This window comes from Alligator sinensis, unplaced genomic scaffold (genome assembly GCF_000455745.1).
Source record: "Alligator sinensis unplaced genomic scaffold, ASM45574v1 scaffold1181_1, whole genome shotgun sequence".
Classification (NCBI taxonomy): domain Eukaryota; kingdom Metazoa; phylum Chordata; order Crocodylia; family Alligatoridae; genus Alligator; species Alligator sinensis.
The window spans coordinates 457,644-462,475 of NW_005842945.1; positions in this window are offsets into that span (position 1 = coordinate 457,644).

A 4,832-nucleotide genomic window follows, 5' to 3' on the forward strand; every position below is an offset into this window, starting at 1 on the left:
CTATTCCCCTGCCCCTGTGGACAGGACACCTTGTTCACTGCAAACCAGTTGTTCAACCATTGCCTCTTACCTGGGCCATTTCTTTAAATGGCACCTTGATAGGCTGACTTTGTGGGATACCTTTACATAGGTATTGGCCATAGTAAAATCCAAACCACTTTTTAGCTCTTCCATTATGCTCACTGTCCAGACTTCATCCTTGAATTCCAGAAGTCCATCTCTCAAGCCCAGTTCTCCCAACATAGAGATGGGGGCACATTTCCCAGGCAGTGTCCATTTGAGATCACGAAGGTACTTCTGTTTGGAATTCCTTGTTCCCTGGCCGTCTGGTGTGTACTCTAGTAACTGCTGTGTTTCAGTGGCATAACTAGATGGAATGACCAGGACAACCTCGCCAGGCACTGACTTGCGGGGTGAAGGGGAGAGGTCATGTCAGCAGCCAGAAGTCACCACTGCCTCTGTGCCCTGGGTGTCCAGCTACGTTGCTATAGCTCACAGGTTTGATCCAGTGGCCTATATTCACATGTGTTTCACAGAGCTCATTACACATATCACGGCCATACTTCCATTATTGCTGTTTAACTTGCTGTTTAACTATCCAGATCTGAAAAAACCCTCGGGGCTTATCCTTGTACCTCCAAGCTTTGCCTGTTCAGTTTGCCTTTCCCTATTTCTCCAACAGGCTGAGAAGCTTTCAGTAGATGCTTATGATGCTGAACCAGCTAATCCTGTAAGTGTTTGTTATCAGCCTTTTCTGGTTCCTAATGCAAAGAAAGATCCTAGTCTTCAAATAAACTCCAGACTCTCTCAGAGTGCCTTTGGCCTCCATTCACAGGTCTTGATCCACAAGTCCGAGTCCAGCTAAGCATCTATGAATTGATTCCTTGCCAGCTTATCCTGGAAATCTTTTCTGGCAAGTGGATAAGCTAGAAGTACAAGTCTTGGAATGTGCTCTGCCGGTTGTGATGGGGTCACTTCTCTCTCCCTGTTTCTAGCTCCTATCTCTGCCCTGGCCAGTGAAGGTTGATGGCCACCTCCAAACTATATATCAAGGACTTTTATGAGGGCTGCAGCCCCTTTTTTGGGGGTAAATTCTACAGAAAAATTAGGGCTGGGCCACTCAAGTTGGCTGCTAAAAACCCCTCTTCTGCCTATCCTCTCTGTCAGTCAGTTGGCCCATGATATTGAGCTGAGCCAAATAAGCTTCTCAGGAAGATCTTCCCTCAACAATAGTGGGGCTGTGCATTATGTGGGCTGGGATACCCTGACTTTTTCCCCTCTGAACTGGAAATGTAGTAGGGTAGAAAAGTGCTGAAAATATGTGGTCCTGCCCAAATCTTCTCTCTGGTCCAATTCCTCATCCAAGCAGCCTACTTCTACTGTGGTCTTTGAACCTTTGACTCTTCGACCCCCTCTACTTCATGAAAAATCTTTTGTTCTATGGCAGTCAGGCTGCTGGTCAGTTTTTAAATCTAGTTTGCTATTCCAGACTGGAAGGATTGCAGCTAGGCTTCCCAAGGTGGCTAGGCACTTTATACTTGCTGCCCCATCTGTTTCATCTTCATCCACAGACCAGGAGCCTGCAGGTGATCTTTCTGCAAATTCTCCACCCTTTTGCATTCATCCTTTTGTGAACCCTCCAGCTTTTATAGTAGACTTTGTCACAAATTCTTTGGGTCCTATCTGAGTTTTCAAAGTGCCTCCACTGTTTGTTCCATCTTAGTTCAACAGAAATAACAGCTCACAATCCCCCTCTGAACTGGATCCCACTCCTAACACCCATGTTGCTCTGCTCATTTTGATCCAATGAGTTAGTCAATATTCAGGGTCTTGCTTGTTTTCTTTGCCAGGTGTTTCCTTGATGTAATCTTGCTTTGTTACAAAAAACATACAAAGTACTTGTGATTCCCTACTCACAAGTATACAACTGGAAGCTGCTTCTTTTCTTGAGTTCTAACCTCTTCCCAGCTAGTACTTTGCCCAAATACTTGCTCTAGCTTTTTTCTCAGGGTTCTGTTAGAGGTCTGTTTCTATCTATTCATCGTGCTCCCTTAATTTTGTGTATTTACACTTCATTGAATCATTAATTCATAAGAAAACATGAAGGGCTCTCTCAGAGGTCATCTCATCCTACAAACTGCACAAGGCAGGATAACTCCTGTCTAAACCATCTCAGACACATGCTTATTTAACCTGCTCTCTAATGGAGATTCCAGAACCTTGCTAGGATATCTTTTTCAGTACTTCACCGCCTTCATGGTTAGGAAAGTCTTCCTAATATTCAACTGAAATCTCCCTTGTTGCAATTTCATCTCATTACTTCTTGTTGTGTCCCTGTGACTGCAAAGAACAATTGACCACCACGTTGTTTAGAACAATCCTTTTTGTATGTGAAGACTGTTAACAAATCCTTCCTTGGTCCTTTCTTCCCCACTCTGAATAATCCCAGTTCTTTCAACTTTTGCTCATATGTTGTGTTTCCAAGAACTCTACTTATTTTTCTTGTTCTTTTGGACATTCTTTCCAATTTGTCCATGTCTTCGATGAAGTGTGGTGCCCAAAGCCAGGCACCATGTGAGGCCTCATCAGTGCTGAATAGAATGGAAAAAATCACTTCCATAACTTGCCTACAACACTCCTATTAATGCATCTCAGTGTGCTATGAGGGTTTTTTTTTTTAACAATATTACACTGTTGACTAATATTGGAAATCAAATAAATAAACATTTGGCTTGGGATCCACTATAATCCCCAGATCCTTTTATGCTTCTGGGCTGCTTCTACCCTTTCTCTCTCAAATATATCTACAGTTCTGTGTTTACACTCAAAACTCAGAGAAAATCCCTCAGAGAACATGGCTCAAATACTCCTTCAGCCTTGTGCTGCAGCCTGTACTTTAGACAATAGCTCATATTGTTTCAGTTATCTGTTCTTGAATGCAGCTCACCATCTTCAATGAGGTTGCATCCAGTGCCCAGCTTAATACTCACATAATTCATAAACAGCTGACAGTGGACTTGAACATAGAGCATGTGGCTAGTTCTCAATGAGAGCCATAAATTGAGGAAAGTGTTTTAGAATGAGGCAGCATGATTCCAGAATGAACCAGGGTTACGTTCAATTTTGACTCAAACCCAGTAGGTTTGGGATCATTCAGGCTGTGATTTGCAAAAACATTTAAACCACTCAACTTCTGGTAAATTTCATGGAGACACAGTTATCTGTCTACCTGCCATAGGCTGTATTGAAAATCTTGGCCTAATTTGTTTTGAGCAGATGAGCACCCCGTGCTTTGCAGAATAAAAAGTCACATTGCAGTAGAGTTTTTGAGCATGAGCTGTTTAAACTAGAGTTCTTTGTGGCATGTGCACCATGCCCTGTGGATCTTTAGGTAGCTGCCAGAGACAGAGCTGGAATCTGTTAACATGAAGTGGTTGGCAGGGGAGGCAAGTGAATGGACCCTCAATAGTACGAACTTAACTTTTCACCAATGGTTGTTTATAGTGATACCAAATTAACGGTCATGTCCTCTCTGCACATAATAAGACAGCCAACATTTAGTACAGGATTGATGGTTATAGATCAAAATTCCAAGCAACAGCATCTTCCCCCCCCCCCTTTTTATGATTTCAAACACAGCGGCAAAAACTGGAGCTAAAATGGCACTGATAAGGATGAGAATGTAAATGCAACTAAATCAGAAAAGACAAAAGCTAAGGTGCTTTCACCAGGCACATCAGACAGCCTGTGTACCAGTGTGTGCAGAACATAAGCAGAATGATTGATGCAGTTATGTTAATAAGCTGCACAGGAAAGGTTCTGAATATATGGGGAGCGGGTTTCATCCCATTCTTTAAAAAATCATGACTGTAGCAGGGACAGGCACCAGCCAGTGCATCCCACAGGTCTACAGACTGGCTTACAAACATAAATTGTCTGGGTCACACCCACCCATACATATCACCACACACCTAGCAATAGACTAAGCACCCAGCTGCAAATGCACACACTGGTAAATGCACGTGCCCGCACTGGCCACTGCTCTGGCTCCGGTGAGCACTAGCCTGAGCTACACAAGCTTTGTTTTGACTGGGGTAAAAAAGTCAAATTCAGGTTGAGCTCAGGTGTAGATCCTAGCTCAGCCCAATGTAAATCCAGTCTTTGCGGCAGTCAAGACGCAACTATTAGTTTTACCGAGTTACAGCTTGACCGGCTGAATCACGCTGCAAGGTGTCGCACTCAGAAGGCGGTCATGCTCCGGCTGGGCTTAGCTAGTACTTGTCCTAGTCCAGACAAAGCCACGGGGAACACAACTCTCCGCGGTGGAAGTTAAGTGCAGCAAAGTCTCGGACTCGAGAGCAACACTGCGGAGACAGACAGCCCCGTGCAGCTCCCAGGGGACGGACGGACGGGACAGGTGCCCCTGCCTGCCGGTGGGCAGGGCTTGGATGCCACAGTCTGGGAGGTGTCACTCGGAGCCAGCCCAGGAACGCGGGCTGCTCGGACCCGCGGAGCACGCCCTGGGCAGCAGGAGATCCGGCAAAGGCTGTCCCCAGCTCCAGCGCCCTGCACAGCCTCGTAGCCCATGGGCAGGCAGAGCAGGGTGCCCTCGTGCACTTGGCAGCCACGTGCTAGACAGGCTTGGCACTGGGCACTGCTCTGACACCTCCCGCTGTTGACACGTGCAGATCAAGCAGGTTCCAAGCGTGGCTCGAGCAGGCTCGGCTGCTCCGCGCGGGTCCTGTCTCGCCGGACAAACAGCGGTCCGTGGCGGGCTTAGTCCTGCCCAGCTACCCCGGACACGCCCCCGGGGCAGTTCTGTCCTCTTCGCC